Source organism: Coptis chinensis, chromosome 4, assembly GCF_015680905.1.
Source record: "Coptis chinensis isolate HL-2020 chromosome 4, ASM1568090v1, whole genome shotgun sequence".
Taxonomy (NCBI): Eukaryota; Viridiplantae; Streptophyta; class Magnoliopsida; order Ranunculales; family Ranunculaceae; genus Coptis; species Coptis chinensis.
The window spans coordinates 82,854,212-82,875,399 of NC_141459.1; the positions used below are offsets into that span (position 1 = coordinate 82,854,212).

The 21,188-nt window shown below is 39.2% G+C and overlaps 1 long non-coding RNA gene across 1 annotated transcript; it reads right to left on the reverse strand.

Annotated features, from left to right (window-relative positions):
• Positions 1 to 54: 54 nt before the first annotated feature.
• On the reverse strand, positions 55 to 19,301 carry LOC147505164 (uncharacterized). The gene is made up of 4 exons (XR_015220551.1): positions 19,180 to 19,301; positions 18,998 to 19,066; positions 899 to 949; positions 55 to 71 (listed from the first exon to the last, which is right to left on the reverse strand). It is a non-coding gene; the product is annotated as an uncharacterized LOC147505164 (long non-coding RNA).
• Positions 19,302 to 21,188: the final 1,887 nt, after the last annotated feature.

Genomic DNA, 21,188 nt, shown 5'->3' on the forward strand with positions numbered 1-21,188 from the left:
ATCTTTTTCTTATGATGATTCATTCACGATGAATCTTCAAGATGCAGATCTTAGCACAAGAACAACTAGCCCTAGTATTTCCAGAGAGATAAGAGATAAAAGATAAGAGAACGAAGATAACAATAAAACAATCAACAATAAAACAGTCACTGAATACCAAAGACACGTGGCATCTACAATTATTACAAAACTCAGGATGTGATACGGACCAACTAAGCAAAACCCAAACTACACAGAGACGGAAAAATCCTACAAAATTTTTGACAGAGTTTCCTCTGTATTTTCGACATTTCATAAACTTAAATCCTGTCATAACTTGGATATCCAATAAAACTACACCCAACTATTAAAAGATATACTGATTCGTAGAACCGACTACTTAACCATCTCGACTAGTGCCAGTTAAGTCAAGTAACCAACCCTCGAATCAAATATCAACAAATTCAAGCTAACTAGAGGAAGGAACAGCTTGGTTCAGCTCACCTCAGGCCTCAAAGTAGAGGAATAAAATTTCAAAATTGTTACGACTTTCTACTTATGCTGATTTCCACAATTCCAAACACATATGAAATGATAAACTAGCTAGATTAAGAATTGAAGAAAGCAAGTCAAATAAGTGAATAACATATGTGAGCTGGAAAGGTAATTCTTTCAAGACAAGCTATAGATTTTAAGAAACAAACCTATAGATTTCAAGATAGCTACTCTTAGAAATTAAAATAAGGTTGATAAGCTAATAGAATCCTTAAGGGATAAGCAAGTAACAGGGGCATCAATCAAGAGCAACAATGCACGTGCGGCAAAAGAGTAAAATCGGGATAACTACAAATTATAAGACCTTTGGTTCACAGTTGTGAACAGAGTCATAATTACACAACGAGTAAGCATCTTCACTCACCTCTTAGCTTGAGAAACATAAGCTAGTATGAACTTGCAGCAGTTTACTTCTCTGAGGCGGAAAAGTTGGTTCACAGTATCAAAAAGTGGAGAGATGCTATGTTGTTGAAAGCGTACAGTGCGTCAAGAAATTCAAAAAGATGCAATTGTAACTAAGAAATAAGCAAGCCCAACACTACATTAAGAAGAAAACATATGAAATTGAAGGATATAAATATCATCTCCAAGAACCAGATCAAATCCCCCTGGATACTGATCTGAAATTTGTTTTATATGATTGTCATCTCCCCATTCTAGCTTCTCTGCTGCCAATCCTAAGTACAAGTTTCCATCAAAGACAAAGCTTATCAATATAGCTTCTTTTTGTTACTAGACACTCGGCTTAATTAAAACAAATAAAACCCCATAGGAAGATTATTGTTTTCTCCTTACCAGAACAATTACTACGGCATTTCGAAGCTGCATGGAGCTCTACATTTTTCTTCAAGATCTAAGTGGCTCACCAAAAACATAACAATTAAAACTAATTCATAGACATAAAGAACTCACAAAACAGAGCGATATTTTATACTATGACTCAAACTTTATTCAAAACCAACAGAGAGGCTGACACTCCAAACCATTAAACATGATAAAAAAACTAACAGCCAATACAAAAACACTTTAACTTTATTCCAAACCAACGTAAGTTTACACTCCAAACCATTACAAAGAAGACTAATGCTAATGATTTGCAACCCTTCTTGTATGCCTTTAACACCATGTAATGCCGATTCAAAAAGAAAATCATTACAATACTGGTTCCAAGTGAGGGTTTGGCCGAACCAATTCTTAAAGTTTTCCACGCAAGTCATAATACCGACCGATCCAAGTTCTTGCCACACAATTGAAGGTAACCAATAATCGGATACCCAGTTTCCTCAACAACGGGTCTACTCGGAGGTTCCCATACAGTTCCCCATGCAGGTGGAGGCATGTCCACACTATGGTCCGAGAATGGTGAACATCTTCCATACTTTGGTCCTTTCATTCCGTCCTCCATAAGAATAACGAGGAGGTGCATATTGTTCGGCGGTAGCACAAATGTAGATTCAAGTAGAATACTCGCTGAGATGGAGCATTCCAATCTCCATAAAATTTGAGGGGACGATATTGTTCCAAGAAGTAGCATAGGTGGAAGCGATGAGAGTATGCTTGAGGATCATTCCAATTCCCATAATATTGAGAACGTGAATATTCTTCCGAGGATTTGCATATGAAGAGTCCAGTAGAATATTCAACCATATTTGAACCAAGAAGAATATCCATAAGGCTGATCGTGAAGAAAACAATCCTCCAAATTGGCCCTTGGCCAACGTCCACGCACATCTCGACCCCATGAGACGACCCTTGCCCATAAAAACAATTGCTTGAGTCCGTGCCTCAGGTAGATCTCGCTCTCCTTTGTCGACCTTTTCTTTGACGAGATCCTCGTTGGGCCGGGCGTAGCACCATGGTCGAGTCTTGAGTTGTATGGTCAAACCCATCCTCTTCAAGAAAGTATACTCCTCTATTATCACGACGACGCGAGGAACCACCGCCGCTTGTTGAGACCCAACAACAGCAAGATTCACCCCCTACCACTTGGTGGCGCCGTGAGGACCCACCCCTTGATTGTTTGTGAGGATCTACCCCGATGACTGCTGCATTGAGGACCCACCCCTTGACTGCTGTGACCTTGGTGCTGTCACCCGTTGTGACCCAACACCACCACCAATGGAAACTCTAGGTTGTTGTGACTGAACCCTATCATTACCATCAAAACCTGGAGGACCATGATAAGAGCCCAAAACTGTAGTTTTAACCCCTTAATAATCATAATGTTAGACCAATTATGTGAATAATAAGTAAGAGTTAATATCGACACGTATTTTTATGCATTTCGGGCTTCAAAGTCCATTATGTGCGTAAATGTGCCACTTTAGCGAGATAAAGGAGCAAAAGTCACCGAACTTCCGAATGCCATATCTTTGACTCGACCTCGAAATTGGGCCTACCTTATGTCAAAACGACCGCTCGGAAAGAGCTTTGCAATGGTCCAAGCCTTGACCCAATCAGAGGAGCAGAAGTGGACGAAAAGTCTGTTGAAGCCGAATCTAGTCAAGAGGCCTTTTTGATTTGAAAGACTGGTTTTGGGCCCGATTCTCGCCCAAAACATGGCTCCAAGCCCATGCACGATTTTTGGATCTGAAAGTATAAAAACAAAAGCTTAGCTCTTTGTTATGGGTTGTTAATGGTAGATGGATGATGGTAGATAGTTAATGGTAGGTAGCTTAGAATAGAAAGTAGCCATTAAAATAGCTTCTAGATCTAGTTTTATTTAATTGTTTTGATTAAGTATAGTTTCAAATCCAATTATTGTATTAGATTAAATCTTTGAATCTTGTTCTTCATTTTTGATTAGATCAATAAAGTAGTATTTTAATCAACTTCGATTTTGTCATTTCCATTTCTAGATCTAATTTCAATTCCCCGGCCCTTAGTTCATTTTAGTCATTAATTTAGATTTCATTATTGTTTAATTAAGTAAATTTCAATTCTTTATATCATGTTTAGTTTAAATTTAATCGAAAATGATTGGCGAATGATTCTCGGCTAAACCTCCATTAGAGGGGGTTGAGAAGCCTTGATGAAAGCTTGATTCGATTATCGTAGATTCGCCGTAATTTCCTTTCCACTCTAGAAACGCTGAGTTCACCATGAGAATGGGTTTAATCGCTCACATGCTAGTTATTAATTGGTAGAAATGCCATGTGTAATTAGGGATTAGGAAGAACCAATTGTTCTCACAAGCATTCAATTCGATTACTTACGATTTGTCGTTAATAGGATTAAGTCGAAGTTAAGGTGGAATCAATCCCCTCTAACTCCTTAACATCGAATCAACGTAGCATTCCCTTAGTTATTCGATAACCCACTAGTTGCATTTTGTGGGTAGTTGCATCGTAGTCTAGTTGCCTTTTCAGAAATCTCATAGACTTTAAGAAGATACTCATACTTAGAAAACACAAAGATGCGGAAGGACTAGGAGTGGAACGAATCACTTTACTCCACTATATCTCATAGATTGAGAGTAGAATCTTTGATAAACATAGGCTCATAAGATAAGTTTTAGTTTACTTACGCTTTTGAATTCATCGCCATTTCAGTAAACTACTCATTTTATGCATTATCATCAAATGGCCGCCATCTTAGTTTCACTTTTCGATTGTTTTCGTAGTGTTAGTATCGTTCTTAAAGTCCCATTTCACCTACCCACCCTTGTTTGATTCATACCGGGTTGCCCGCTTCAGCTTTGGAAAAATTCCGTGATAAAATAATCGAATCGACGCACTACCAGGAAGGAGAGCGACCAGCTAAGTTATCTTGAATTTCATCTACCACCGAGCGAGCCAGCCCATACCAAAGCGACCAGCGCTCTCCAAACATCATAATTTAATTTACACCGAAGCGACCACTTAAGGAGAAGCCACGCCTTTTAGCTGATTTTTCCGAATTGGCAGCTTTGATTCGAACTTTGATCTTTCATATTTTTCAGTGTTCTAACTCGCTTATACACCTAACAAGCGTAAAACAAGACGCTTATTCATAAGCGAAGCAAGGACGCTAATCGTATTCCTTTCTTCCACACCTCGCGCATCTCCTGTTAGAGGTTTATACTAGTATATCGTAATTGTTTGGAGTGTTGCATGTTTAGTTAAGCTCGACTTTAGTCTTGCATGAGATTAAGGTCCGGTCAACAAAACACCTAACGAAATACACAACAACAAAGAACAAACAAGTCTATCTAGTATACCACACACTACACCTCTAGCTACTATTTCACACACACCACCGATATAATGGGGAAGAAAGAGAGACTCCTCTCTCGACTTCTACAAAGCCTTGAGCGATAGCCCCAAATCTTGCATCGCTCTAGCAGACCCAAATGGGATTTCGAATCCCTCCAAATATTTTAATTTGTTACCCGCTTTTCATGGTTTAGACCATGAAAAACCTTATCGGACACGCGTAGGGATTGAACAAGTCCTAACAACATTCCACCATCCAACGGTTGGTACCTTTAACAAATTAAATTAAGGGTATTCCCTTTCACCTTAAATTTTGGAAGGCGGCTGCCTTTTGGTTAACTGCCTGCCTTAATTCTCAGGACTCGTGGGCTAAACTTGTTCAAACCAAGTTTATGGAACATTTTTACCCACCCCTAAAGACGGATGAGATGCTTTCCAAGATTCATTTCTTTTCGACAAAATCCTCATGAATCATTTTCAGAGGGCTTGGAATCGCTTCACCGACCGCTTATAGAGTGTCCACACCATAACTTAGCAAAGACACGTTAGTTCAGTGCCTTTTTCAAAGGACTTCAACATCACCATAAAGAAGTCCTTGACATAATGAATGGGGTAGTTTCTTAAGTAAAGGAGCCTCTGAGGCTTATAAATTTTTAGAGGACCAAACTAAGCTTAAATAATAATTGGGGGTAGTGACGATTACTCCCGGCTCCGCTAGTTCTACTAATACAGTTAAGGCACGGGTATGTTTGAAATTAAACACGATTCCGAGCTTAAAACTCTAATCGAATCACTCACTAAAAAGGTAGAGGCCATTTCAGACAACAAAAGCCTATCCCCGCCATGAATGTAAATTCAAACCCATGTAGTTTCATTGAGTCCCGAGCATCCCGACTCCCATCGTCCCTATAGCCTATGAACAGGCTTGTTCCATTAATAGTGAACCTAACGCCTTGAGACAAAAAATCCCAACTCCGGTTGGAGAAATAACCAACAAGTCACACCTCAAGGGTACAATAATCAATATGTTAGGCCAACGCACGCCTTTAACCAAGCTCCACTACGACAAGGATTGGGTCGGTAATTTTAATAATTATAACAACCAAGTGCAACCTCGACAAAGGTCAAGCACAAGGTCAAGGTAATTATAATAATTATAATACTAATAGAGGTATCGCTCCTGGCCAATAATAATTATCAAAATCCACCCATAAATAATTCACGTGAAATAGTTCCAAATACACCACCCGCGACTACTACACCCACACAACCGGATCGCCTTTGACACCTTCATACAAGTGAGCCAAAACTTTTCCAAACCATGGCTCAATCTAACCAACAGCTTCTACAATCCGTTAATAATTTAACCCAACAGTTGGCTCAAGATAAAGCCCAAACCAAAGGTGTGTTGCCAGTCACGCAATACCTAATCCTAAAACAACAAACACAGCCTTTCGAGGTAACCGATAATACTAGTAATGAATATGAAAATGTAGGTGAGATAAATGCCATCACCACTCTCCGCTCGGCAGAGTGGTTGATAACAAGGTAACTATGCCTATAGTTACCCCACCAAGAGTCTCCCTACACCTACTATTTTACTAGATACCCAAATAGAAACTCCAAGAGCCTACCACCGTAGAGGTACCAGTATAACACAACCTAAGAAAACGTAAAGCCACGGGTTAAACATCCAGTGATACCATTGCTAAATATAGACGTAAAACCACCGCTTCTACAAAAATTAGCCATGTTAACTAGGGATACAAATTACGAGGAGATTAGGGACGTCAAGAATCTAACTATAAACCTTCCCTTCCTCGAAGCTATTAAAAAGCTACCACATCATGCTAAGTTTCTTAAGGAATTGTGTACCACTAGCGTAAGACAAATATACCAAAAGACGCCTTTTAATGAACAATTCCCAACCTTATCTCAACATAATGGAATTGTTAAGTACAAGGACCCCCGGTCGCCCTATCAGATAATGCACCTTAGAGATTCCTATACGACGACCGCGTTATTAGACACTGGGGCTAGTGTTAACTTACTCCCATTTTATTTGTATGACAAATAGGTCTAGACAAGATGCAACCCACTAAAATGACGTTGCAATTAGTCGATCGGTATATTAAGTATCCTAAGGGTGTAGTCGAAAATGTCCGGTAAAAGTTCAGATTTCTACTATCCGGGTTGATTTTGTAGTCCTCGATACGAAGTCGCTAACGACTCGTCCCCGATCATTTTAGGGCGCCCTTTCCGCGCAACCGCCAATGCGCTCATTAATTGCCGTGATGGTTCAATGTCCATGTCTTTTGGCCATCTTGTTGTTGAAGTCAATGTTTTTAAAACAAGGACACAAGCATCTCGATTCGCCTATGGATGGAGAGGTTAGCATGATCGAAGCGTTGCCGAGATTATTTCAACAACACGTTCTCTCGATAATCATATGCCCAAAATTCTTTCCTTTGGAAAGTCAGACTCCAACATTTTCATTCCTACACTAGTCGATACACATATTATTGATGAGGACGGGATAGATGACTTTCTCAAAGATGTAGAGGACTACCATAGTAATGTGGATATGACCAATCTAGATGAGGAATTCGATGAGTTTCTTCGAGTAGGTGACAATTCACCCTATCAAGAACTAACTTGCACAACATCCACCTCGACTCCCCTCCTTCCACCCTTTCAAAGGAATCTCGAGTTTGCACTCGATCCTTTTGTTTCTCCCGTGGCTTCATAATTTTTAAATCCTCCTAGCAAAATGATACTTCAGGTAAGGACAAACTATTTGACACCTTCATTTTCAGAATTGAGACAGTCCCTACACACACAAATGAATGAGTTCGGTTGCTAAACCACATCCTCATTGTTATACAGGCTGTCTTTCTACAACTTATCCATATCCACCATATTCTCCACAACCATTCACTTTTCCACACTTATTTACTAGAACACCCACTCATTCAAAAATTAAAAAGAAAGTGCATGATAGGTTACACAATAGGGTTATCCGACTTCGTTTTCATTCCACTAGGCTACGTCGAGGGAAATCTTGGTGCTTGATTGTGTTTGGATATGTTTTCTCGATATTTATTTATGGAATGATCCACAACTATTTCGTTGTTGATATATGATCAACCGCATGTTCATACATATGTTTTAGATAAAGTCTCGAGTATCCGACTATAAACCACTCAATTTCTGTGCTTGGTGCACTTCCTTTCACTTCAATATATTGGTGAGTGCACCATTAAGGTAACCGGGCCCTCCCTATGGAGTGTGTGGCTGTAAGTACCGGATCATAAGTCCACGGTTCACATAGTTCACGTTTTCCACTCTTGCATGTTTTTCTCGGATTTTTTGAGTCATGTTTCTCTATGGTGTGAATTATGTCTTTATTGCTTATTGTTTTTCCTTCTAAAAATAAAATAAAAAATAAAAATAAAAAATAAACATAGTAATCTAGGAAGTCTCGAATCGACTTTAAAAGACCCATCGCTAAAACAAATTTTCTAAGCTTCGTTGTAAAAAAATGTTTTGGGAATTCAAGGTGTTAAATGTTTCCGCATACTAAAATGTTTTATGTCCCATTAGAGTTGCTTAGGCCGTTTTATTGTATTACGATTCGGATTGACATAATCTATTAATTTAGAGTTTATTCGCTCGCGATAACTTACGTCATACGCCATGCGCTTCTCGAGGCGTTTCCACTATCTCGTATGTCATCTGAAGTCGGAATAGAGTGTTTTATGGATCATTGGATAGGAAATTCTCTCCTGATCATGTCCATATCTCATTCACCAAAATCGGACCGGTAACGAAGCGGCAATTTTAGTTTGAAATCGCGCTAAAAATCGTAAAATTCGACAAATTCGCATTGGGCTTGGGCCCAACCAGCAAGACAACACAGGCGACCATCCTTTTGCCTTCACCATCAGTTCATCGTTTTTTTTTTCCCACAAACCTCCATTAACAAAGCTTCCAACCCGACCTAAAAATCAAAATAAAAAGAAAACCTAATCAACCCACGCCCAAAATCCAACTCTAACCCCAAATCTTCTCTAAAACAATACCACCACAACCACCACCGATTTCCATCACTAAAACCCACCGAAAATTCATAATTTTGGTCTTTGCTGTACCACCACTCCACCACCACCACCACCGTTGCTTCAACCGCCTATTAAAATCCCACCACCACATCACATTTCAACCCTCACTCCATTCCAAACACTAGATGGCTCAACAACGCCCGAATTTTACCGGAGCAAGTTTTCATCGCCGACCACTTCGCTTTTTTTACGGTGACGAAATGGCTAGTAGAGAGGCTGGGAGTAGTTTGTGGTAATTTCGACCGAAGCCTTCTACCACGAAGACTTGGTCCGACGGTTCTACAACACCGGGGAGTTGGAGCGGAGTAGGATTTTTGTGTTGGTAAAGAAGAAGAGGAAGGAGTTGACTCATTGGATCGTTGGTCGAGATTCTAGGCATTCCGCCTAGAATCCATCCGATGCCACTTTACAGGGGCCCCGGTTTGACGGGTAGAGCCTTTGATGGGCGTGGATCGCATCAATGGGAGCTACAATACAAACTCCCATTGTGTTCACCAGCATCCTCAGACCAACCAACCGGTGGGCTACTGCTCGATGGATTAGTCGAAATGTCCTAGGGAAGGACAAGGTCGATGACATCGGTCCCGACCTGCTCCACATCTTATGGGTACTCCAGAGCGTAAGACGATTTCTGTATCTTGGAGTTTTTGCCGAGCATGATTAGGGGGTCGAAAAGTCTTTGGCACCTCTTCCCGTGTTAATTACCAAGATCATGTCAAGATGAAAGCGACTCCGCCGTCGATAGGATTTACATTACCCCGCGACCGTAACCCGCGTATCTATAGGGAGTGTGTCCAACAAGTCTGAAATTGCCCGAGGATAGGGAACGGGATGAGGTAGAGGAGGAGGATGAGGATGATTCGGAGGAGGATGAGGAGGGCGTGACTTGCTTTGATACGGATGCCTTCGAGAGGTGTTGGTCGGATCACGAACGCGGCCGCGGCTTCATAGGGGCATCGCGTTCACTAAACACTATCTGTCGCAGACCTCCGGACTCGACGTGACTATTCATCACAACTTCGAGCTCCGCACCCAGAGAGGATGAGAGATGGGAACAAAGCGAGGGTGAGATGGAAGCCCAGCCCGGTTTAGAGTGGATATGCTTGCGCGCTTCCCACCTCATACGGACTACTCGGGAGGACACAACTTCTGAGGCATGAGCGTAGTGGACCGCGAAGGGCGGACTGCTGGACCTTCGGGAGCCCGTGAGCCACCACTAGAGAGTGTGCCCTCCGCCACCAGTGGCGAGGTGTTTAGAGAGTGTGAGGATTGATAGTGGTTGTTGTTTTATTTATTTTTGTTGTTTTTATTGTAATGTAACTTTTATTTTCGTAATTTGAATTTTGTAGTGAAAGGTACTCCGAATGAAAATTTTAATATAAGGGGTTATTTTCAGTATGTGTGGTTGTTTCATATTGATCCCACCTTCCCAACTTGTTTGGGGGTGGTTTTATCAATTCAAGCTTTATTTTTATATAACCCTAGTGTTAGAATTTATTATGAGTAAGGTGAAAATATGGCCGTTTAGGCATATCTATGATTGAGAATCATTGTAGGATGAAATCTAGATTAAATAGGTACATTCAATCATAAAATCAACCTAAAAGATACTGGGTTTGAATTAGAATCAAGAAAATGAGTTGTTTCCGTTTTTGGGTTTGGAAATTTTAGATTTCCGAAACCGCCAGAAATACTTTTTGACAACTTCCCCGATCCGTTTTAGCAACTTAAAACCTATATAAACTTCATACATTCTACACTCACAACTCACACTACATCTAACTTCCATCACGCACTTCTTCACACCCGCGATTCCCACGTTTCGTCTCCATTTTTGCAAATTGCATTCGGAAGGCTTCTACGCTTCAGAGGAGCCAGGCGCGCTCTACACTTATGATTGAAAATTTTGCTCGGGAGCGCTTTGTGCCCAAGTCAAAAGCGTGACTCTCGCCAAACACCGGAATTCCAAAATACAAAGAGCGACTTCGCGCCTTAGTTAATGGCGAAGGGCCATGCGCTTCCGACTTCCGTGGACGAGAAAAATTCCGGTTTTCCGCGAAGTTGCGCGGTTGTTTTGCAGTACTGTTCCAGAGCGTAGTTTTGAGATGACATCTCCTATAATAATACCGAAACGATCTTCGAAGATTTGTTCCAAAAGCACTACTTACGGTGCTTTGTATCGCGAGGTGATCACATACGTTGGCCGGAACCTCTTATGGTAAGACCGGGTTGAACTTTATTCTCCAAAGACTTGCATCTTATTTTTATAATAACCGCATTTTCTTTGAGAGACCGGATGGAGAACAAGTGTTCTCCATCAACATTGACGATGAACCAATGGAAATTACCGTGTTCTTGCTAGCATTTGTTCTTGGACTTGCTATACCCCCGAGATACAAGACCCATGGTGCTATTGGGTCGATAATATGCATGTCTCACTTATGAGTTGTTGCCGAGGCTTATGGGGCGGCATTTTCCAGATTGAGGACCAAGGGGACTATAACGTTGCCCTTGGTAGCCTGTCCATGAACATAGGAACTGTTATGTTTTGGATTATGCTAAACATTTTAGGGAATGGCGTTTTTCTTCGTGAATGACGCCACTTGCAGTTTTTTTCCTTGCTTTAGCCACGGACGGTTCTATGACTTTCCCGTAACTTTGATGTCTAGTTTAGCACGAGCTCATACCATGAGGCATAAGAACCTTCTTATGCCTGTTCTAATTTCAATGATTATGTTATGTTTCTTTCCCCGTTTTTGTACACGTTTCACGGATTGGATTAGGGTAGACACGGTCGCGACCCACCAATAGTATTATTCGATCTTTCCGTGCAAATGACTTGGCAAGGGTGGCGGATATTAACCTCACCAGGGTTGCACCCTACACCCCATCATACCAAGTGGCACTTAATAGGTTAGCAACCATAGATGATAAATGGCGTGAAGCCGGCAAATTATCATAGCATGGCAGACGCCTTGAAGGAGCCTCACTTCTTTATAGAAGTAGAGGATGATGGCGATGATGACGAATAACAAATGAGTGGAGGTAAGTTTTAGTTTCTAAAATCGCTTATGTCCCAAGCAATTTAATTCTGTTAACCCCATAATGGGTGGAACTCTTATAGAGTTAGTCGGTTTTATTTCCTATATTAGTACGTTCTAACCTTGTTTTTGCGATGTTTCTGAATTTCACGCTTCAATGGTATTTTTCCTACCCTCTTTTATTTAAATGCTTTGAGGACAAAGCATGCTTCTTGTTTGGGGGGCATAGAAACACGTGTAATTAAGACATCTATTAGGATATAAATATATATAATATGCATTTGTTTTCTAGTTAAAATTTCAAAAATTTAAAAATATAAATAAATAAGTCCATGCTATACACTTAGGAATATTGGTATTGTTTTCTTTCTCTATGCTCTTAACAATCTAGAAGTCTCACATAGCTTTTGCATCAGAATAATTGTTAGAAACTTAGGTTAATATGTAGGTAATAATCTTTGCATCTATCTATAAATATATTACCCGAAAGTATCTATGATTGTTAGCAACAAGTTTCAAATCTAGGCTAAGTAAGTTTATTCTACAAATCCTGTGAGAATATAGCCTAAAGCCTTATATGAGCCGAAACATTTGAGAAATGACACAAGGGAGAAGTAAAATCCGATAGAAAATCACACGTCCACTTGCTTGATCACTAAACCATATCCTAAGCGAGAATTTAGGCCCTTTTTGGATCGATATAGCTAGAAATTCTGACCTAAGTATATTTTTCGCTAGTCGCCCCACTGAGCCTTTCATTAGCCCTTCCATAAACCACAATTCCTTTACCCTGTTACAAAAAAAAAAAAAAAAAAAAAAAAAAAAAAAAAAAAAATCAACCTACCCAATTTAGAATAAGTCTGAGAATAGAATGAATGAAGAAAGAAGAAGAGAAAAACCTATGTAAACAAAAATTAGTTAGTTGCTTCGTAAAATAAAGAAAAGAAGTTTCCATCCAAAGAAAAGAAAAATAGAAATAGAAATAAAATAAAACTCCAAAAATAGAATAAAAAAAGTCAAAGCCAAAGAAAAGAAAAAGAAAAATATGGCTAATGATGGAAACAAAGTGTAGAAGCAAAAGTAAATAACAAGGTTTTCTCTAGTTACATAATATGAAGACTCTATTATCTCAGACTTGTCCTTTAGAATATCCATTTCCTTCCTTCTTAAACCATCTCCTAATCCCCGTAACACCTAATAAAGACCTCTAGCTCAATTAGGAATAGGTTAGTGTGATAGTAAGTGGCGATGTGTTTGATCGACTCTAGCCTTCTGTGTGTCATTGAGATTGTAAGGTAAAGTGTGCCCACCGACACTGGAGTAAATAAACTTGAGTGGAAAAATCAGAGTGTTGTTTCTTGACTATTATTGTGAGAACCTACTTAAGGACGCTTATTCAGAAGTTCTCGAAACAAACCCGCTAAACATTTTACAAGATCTTACTATCATTGTGTATATGTTTATTGTAGATGATAGATTATTATGCATATATTAACTTAGGTTTCGACTTGGTTATTCTTATTCAATTGCTAGAGAGATGTATAGATAGTTGAGCATGAATAAGGAAACAATAGTTTTATTTTCTTAGTCGTTGTAGTATAGATGAAGTTTGTGAGTACCTTCATTGGAAAACTCTCACGAGGTTATAACTCGTCCACTAGGGAATTCCTAGTGGTTTAAGGCCTTGTTGCATATGGTCAATGCAATCGCGACTCAAATAAAACGAGTAGTTAGAACTCCATTTTTGGTCACTTATTCTAATTTCTCATCTTTGCTTGAGGACAAGCAAAATGCTGTTTGGGGGTGGTTTGATAAGAGCCCAAAACTGTAGTTTTAACCCCTTAATAATCATATTGTTAGACCAATTATGTGAATAATAAGTAAGAGTTAATACTGATTACGTGTTTTTATGCATTTCAGGCTTCAAAGTCCATTATGTGCAGAAATGTGCCACTTTAGCGAGATAAAGGAGCAAAAGTCAGCAGAACTTCCGAATGCCATATCTTTGGACTCAGACCTCAGAATTGGGCCTACCTTATGTCAAAACGACCGGCTCGGAAAGAGCTTTGCAATGGTCCAAGCCTTGACCCAATCAGAGGAGCAGAAGTGGACGAAAAGTCTGTTGAAGCCGAATCTAGCTGAAGAGGCCTTTTTGGACTGAAAGAATTGGGTTTTGGGCCTGATTCTCTGGCCCAAAACATGGCTCCAAGCCCATGCACGATTTTTGGATCTGAAAGTATAAAAACAAAAGCTTAGCTCTTTGTTATGGGTTGTTAATGGTAGATGGATGATGGTAGATAGTTAATGGTAGGTAGCTTAGAATAGAAAGTAGCCATTAAAATAGCTTCTAGATCTAGTTTTATTTAATTGTTTTTGATTAAGTATAGTTTCAAATCCAATTATTGTATTAGATTAAATCTTTGAATCTTGTTCTTCATTTTTTATTAGATCAATAAAGTAGTATTTTAATCAACTTCGATTTTTGTCATTTCCATTTCTAGATCTAATTTCAATTCCTGTCCTTAGTTCATTTTAGTCATTAATTTAGATTTCATTATTGTTTAATTAAGTAAATTTCAATTCTTTATATCATGTTTAGTTTAAATTTAATCGGAAATGATTGCGTAATGATTCTCGGCTAAACCTCCATTAGAGGGGGTTGAGAAGCCTTGATGAAAGCTTGATTCCGATTATCGTAGATTCGTCGTAATTTCCTTTCCACTCTAGAAATGTTTAGTTCACCATGAGAATGGGTTTAATCGTTCACATGCTAGTTATTAATTGGTAGAAATGCCATGTGTAATTAGGGATTAGGAAGAACCAATTGTTTCTGCTCGATTCAATTCGGATTACTTACGATTTGTCGTTAATAGGATTAAGTCGAAGTTAAGGTGGAATCAATCCCCCTCTAACTCCTTAATATCGAATCAACGTAGCATTCCCTTAGTTATTCTGATAACCGACTAGTTGCATTTTGTGGGTAGTTGCATCGTAGTCTAGTTGCCTTTTCGTAAATCTCTCATAGACTTTAAGAAGATACTCATACTTAGAAAACACAGCATGCGGAAGGACTAGGAGTGGAACGAATCACTCTACTCCACTATATCTCATAGGATTGAGAGTAGAATCTTTGATAAACATAGGCTCATAAGATAAGTTTTAGTTTACTTACATTTTGAATTCATCGCTCATTGTGTAGGTAAACTACTCATTTTATGCTTTATCAGACCACCACCACCTACTCGACTCGGACCACTGCCATCTCCACGACCACCACCACCTCCTCGACTTTGACCACTAGCACAAACTTGAGCATGATCATCATCAAAACCAGGGGGACCACCACCACTTACTCGACTCGGACCACTACCATCTCCACGACCACCACCACCTCCTCGACTAGGACCACTGGCACGAACTTGAGCATGATCACTATCGTTATCGTCATCAACAACATTGTAAGCATTATCGTGCTCCCCATCACTAGGCATTCTCCATGCATCAGGATCATAATATGTTTCACCATCAAGTTGAGTGTCATTAGGAGATTGAGAGCTGCTTCAAAGTTATCCTCGATTGGGATTCGAACGGTTCCCAATTTCCATCTATTGGCACACCGTTTGCTCGCAATGTATGAATTAGGGCGACCGCTTTCATCTAATAATGCCTCGGGGGTTCTCTCTCATCATCAATCCAATAAAAAATAGGGCCGATCGAAATATTATCGACCGGGTACAATGATGTGAGGTCCAAGATCTTCTTCTCTTCTTGAATTGGTTCTTTAGTTGGACATGCTTGCTTTTCGGTCGAAGGTTGTAGTAGACAAAGACTTCGATCCTCCAAAGTGACTTCGGTTCTCGAAGTTACAACGCTTTTTTAAGTGTATGAATCCAAACGTGCTCCAATTCCTCTCACATCCGGATGATGAGGTAGTTTGTGAGAGGATCCAGATAGCTAACGTTTTCAAGTGGTCGACATAACCGCCTTCAACATTCATCCACCAATCAATTTCGCGTCAATGACAAAACAATGTAGACCATATTATATAATTTTGTATGGACTAAAACTAAAATAAGTCGGTTACAAGTTCAGTAGTGGGTTAACAATGAAACTAACCCGGCATGACTTTGGTTCTTCCATATACAAGAATTGGCGCAGAGAGAATACCCCGAAGCCTCTCGATAAGCTTTACATTCATTTAAGCAAGCCAATTGATCTGATAGGTTTGGGATCAATTGGTTAATGACTGTCTGCATTGCTGAGAGGAACTCCCCATTGTATGCAACATTTTCACTATTAGGGCCGTAAATTACGGCAGGATTAAGGTAGTGTGCTACAAGCAAATTTGTAGCATATTAGCTTACAACAGTTATGGTACAATTAAATAAACCTCGAGTTAACAAAAATATTACCAGCTTTGTGTAATGGGTGCCCCAATTGGTTGTTCCACCTCCTCTTAATGATTTCAACAATCCATTCAGGCGAGCGAATCTTCCTCCGAACTTGCTCAATTGTTATTTCTACCCATCTGTGTAAAAATGGCATGGTCGGTTTATCATCCTTATCCACCTTCCGCAATAAAACCACAATGGGTTCTAATACGCCTACAATCCCTTCACATTCTCGCCAAAATTCTGGCCGCTTATAATATCCTCAACCATCATCATCCGGACCGTAGGATTATCATTCTTGATTTCAAGATATCCTTCTAAGTAAACATTGACCGGAGCTTGTTCTTTTTCTTCAAAGAAACTTTTAATGCCATGTAATTACTGGCAAATCTAGTTGGACCAGCTCGGACTAAGTCTCCACCACACACTTCCCTCATAAGGGAAACAACTCGAGAGTGGTTATAAATGAAAGACGTGATATCCTTTGCCTGATCAAGGATTGCTTTCGTCGACGGGGCTCGAGAAAATTCTTTCAAGATAAGGTCTATAGAATGAGCCGCGCATGGGGTCCAGAAAAGGTTATACCCTATTGTACATGAAGTAGTTTAGTAGATAGTTCATACAAAAAACCTATTTGCAAAAGGAATCTAAAATGGGAGAATAAAACTTATTTGTAAGTATACCATTTTCTCTTACAAGCATCTCTCCAGCTTTCTTAAAATTCGCCCCGTTGTCCGTTACAATCTGAACAACATTCTCCTTGCCAACCTTGTCAACAACACGTCTCATGTGTTTCAGTAAGTGGCGGTGATCTTTCTTGTGTTTCGATAGATCAACGGACGAATCAAAAGTCATGAGCCCATCACAATACACCATGAAGTTCATCAAGAATCGCCGCTTGGACCACCAGAATCACACATAACGGTGACACCATATGTAGACCATTTTATTTTCATATGGTCAATATACAATTTACACTCTGCCTTAAGCCTTTGCAACTCTGAATTTAGTAGTTGATAGGTCAAGGAGGGTCACTCAAGACCGGTAGCGACATGCCTCATCGAACATCGGCTTGTAATACGGGTTGTTGGCCATTGCATTTGGAGACAAGTTTCCCCAAAGTACAAATCTAGCCACAAATGTTCTAAACACCCCACTTTTGACTTACGGTGAGAGTCATCCGGGTGGACGGATGGTTGATTAACATCAGGCCTTCTCGGCGAATCGACATCAATAAGCTCGGGATGCCTAGTGCTCTTCGAACGGGAGAAGAGAGACATAAGACCTTTGCCTTTGCGAGAGCTTGTGCTTGCAACATTGGTGTTCTCTCTGGTTGGAGCCCTCTTATCCCACGAGCCCGCTCGCTCGCGAACCTCCTCTGGTACTCATCCCTAGATTGTTGTCGTGCCATCTCGAACTCGTTGTCATCCTCGTCTGAGTCTTCTCCAGGAGGGTGTGCATGCATGGCAGCTCTATAATGTTCTTCAGCTATCTTTTTTCCATTTCTCTTCTCAATTCCGGACTCAATTATTTGTCGGAACATGTCTCGAATTTCCTTTCCACACTTCAAACATTTCTCAACATTTTTGTTCCTCCGCCAAGATGTACTTTCAGCCTTGTAATGCCACCTCCAAATTTAAAATCTTGTCACAAGATTTTACACTGTGCCCGCTTTTATTTCCGGGGATATGGATAAGCGTGGTCCCACCTGATATCAAATCCCTTTGGCATTTCTATCCTCATTTATCACAAACGAGAATAATTTAATATATACATTAAACCAAAACATAATTAAATTTGATGATTCCTATTTAAAAATACATGGATCAAGTATGTGGTCCTATAACTCAAATTCCAATGTTGCCTTAACTGTGTCTGGCGTTTTTTCTACATTTAATTCTAATAGTCAAGCATCCAAATATTAATAATATCAAACAATTACAGTCAAGTTCGAAACCGGCATTCGGGCTTGTGATCGGATTTAACCAATCTTTAAACAAGTAGGAACTCTCAGATCACCCGTAGGTGCACCGTGTTCTGGAACCAAACTGTACTTTGAGTGATATCAAGAATATTCCAATGATAACTGTGTACTTTTATTGATATTCCAATGTTGCCTTAACTGTGTCGGGAGCTTTTCCAACATCTAATTCTAATATTCATGCCTCTACCAATGCTAATCATATCTTCCCTGTACTTAGAAATAACGGTATAAATCATTTAGACAATTTTACCATTGTATTATATTTTTAACACTAACTTGCTTGTTTATAAAACAAAAGAGCTAAAAATATTTTGACAAAGTTTCCTTTGTTTATTCAACTTTTTGACCACCTGTATTATGCCTAAAATACTCATATAGTAAAATAAGAAGAAAAAAATAAAATAAAATAAAAAAAAGACAACAAAAAGACAAACATAAATTCTATAACTATCAGTTCATCAATAGAATATGAATACCAAGTTAAATTACATTAGCCATTCAAATTAATTTAAAGTCATGCGCAAATAAAATATAAAAAACATATAACCTGCACACTTGATAATTAAACCAAGAATAAATCATAACACTACCTAATATACAAACCAAATGACTTTACCATGGCACACAACCAAAACATATCCCTTATATGCATACAAACACCCACAATTTCAGTTGTTGCAAAAAATAACAAGCAACAAATAAAATTAGTATACGAAATGGGTAGAAATTTTACCTCAAGAGAATCAGAAGCCAACTCCACTACTACGAATCAAACTCCACTACTGCAAATCAAACTCCACTACTGCACCAACAATGAACATGTTATTTGAATTATTCTTACTAATAAATGCTTGACTTTCTTACTCAAAATACTAGAAAAATTGATATTTGCTGGAAAAAAAAAACACGGCGTACCTAGTGCGCAACAACCAAAAGTGGGAGAAGAACAAACCACGGAGACAACACGACGTACCTAGGGCGCAACAACTAAGTTTTCAGCTGTGCTTATGCTGCAAAATAGAAAAACAAGCAACCACTGAGAACATACTTGTACAAAAGACAAGGAAGAGTTCGTGGAAGAGTTTGCTCTACCCTACAAGGACCAAAGATGGGTACAATCCTCTTCTAGATGACTTCAAGAAGACAAATTATTTTATGATATACATAACTCAAATATAAAACCACTACTTAACATCACATTCTAAAAAAAATTCGGCAGAGTTTCCTTTGTATTTTCAACATTTCATAAATTTAAAACCTGTCATAACCTGAAAATCATATAATATACTTCTATAACATATATTAAAACCTCATACCTCGTAAACCCAAGTACCCAACTACTCAAATATATATTGATTCGTAGAACCAGCTACTTAACCATCTCGACCAATGCCAGTTAAGTCAAGTAACCAATCCTCGAATCAAAAGAATACTATTAATTATATACAAAAATTAAAATAAAAACAACATATACATCATTTCCACTTATATCATTGTTATACATAAGGGTGTAGACGGATATCCAAAAATTCGACTCCGATTCGCATTCGTATTTGAAAAATCGGATATTAATTTTAAGACTCAAGACTTTTGGACTCAAGAGTCAAGATTCATCCAACACACTAAATCAATCACAGAAAACCAAGTACCCTTAAGAGATGCAAGATCCTACTGCATTAAGGGTTTTGCTAGAAATCATGGAACTAATCTGAAAAAGGAAATACATAAAATATATCTTCCCTCGAAAAGAAAAATATAACAGTCAATATATGTCATGAAGAAATAGGCCTCAACTTTCCAAGTACAAAAGTGTACATAAGACGAGTGAAGTGGGGGTTTGCCAGGACCTGCAAGTGAGGACTATGTGTATCATTGTCGCACTAAAGGCTAAATCCATTTAAAAGTGTACATGGATTCTACACAAATGAGTCGATGCAAGCCCGAAAAGATCACATTCCAAAGATAGTTAGTAGTATTTTACACACAACATTCTTGTTTAAGTACAACTATACCTACACATACTAAGTAGACCAAAAGTCCTACCACCACCACCCCACCCCCACCAAATAGAGCATATATATGCAAATGCCAAGCAATAATAGAGACATGAGGTAATTGTCTTATGCTCGATGAGGTAATTGCTTCCTCAAAAGCCCTCACCCCTACCTAAAAATAATATTAATAAATAAACAAACAAACAAATAATAATAAATAATAATAATCATCATCGACCAACACTATGTTCCAATTGCATCCCTCTCCAAAGATGACTACCTTGTAGGCATCATAGATGCAACAGGGGCATAAAACGCAGAACATGTTGGTGCCTTTGCCAAACTCACTAAACTCTACGACAATTTCGGACTAAATACCGTGCACTCCGCCTCGAACAAGGCGCCCAAAAGATATCCTTGGGGTATCACAGCCTAATTAGCAAGGAACGATATCCACATGGCTATGTACAAAAGAAAATAACCAAAGAATTCCTTTGCGGACATTGAAGAGCAAATACCAACTTAAGTAACTATTCAATTGACAAACTCAAAGGGCCATGATACTAAGTAGTAAGTACAAACCTCATCGTCATGTGAGAACCGCAGGTTTCATACGGATCGAACTCGCTGTCGACTAAACTTAGGTCTTGGGGCGAACCTAACCAATGTCGACTACACTCCGGTCTTCGTCCGAACCTAACAGTTGTCGAACTAAACTCCTAGTGCAACGCCGGTTCATCACCCTATTTATATTGGTCAAGGTGCCTTTCAAGCATACCCGAGGGGTATCACAGCTTGCCCGCTTTAAAGATGAAAGCGTAACCCAGCTCTATTACCAGGTTTGTAAGGACCCACTCCATCACCATGTCACCATTTTGGTAGGGGCTGGATTATGTTAGGTAAATAACTGAATATGGGTCACGAGTCAAA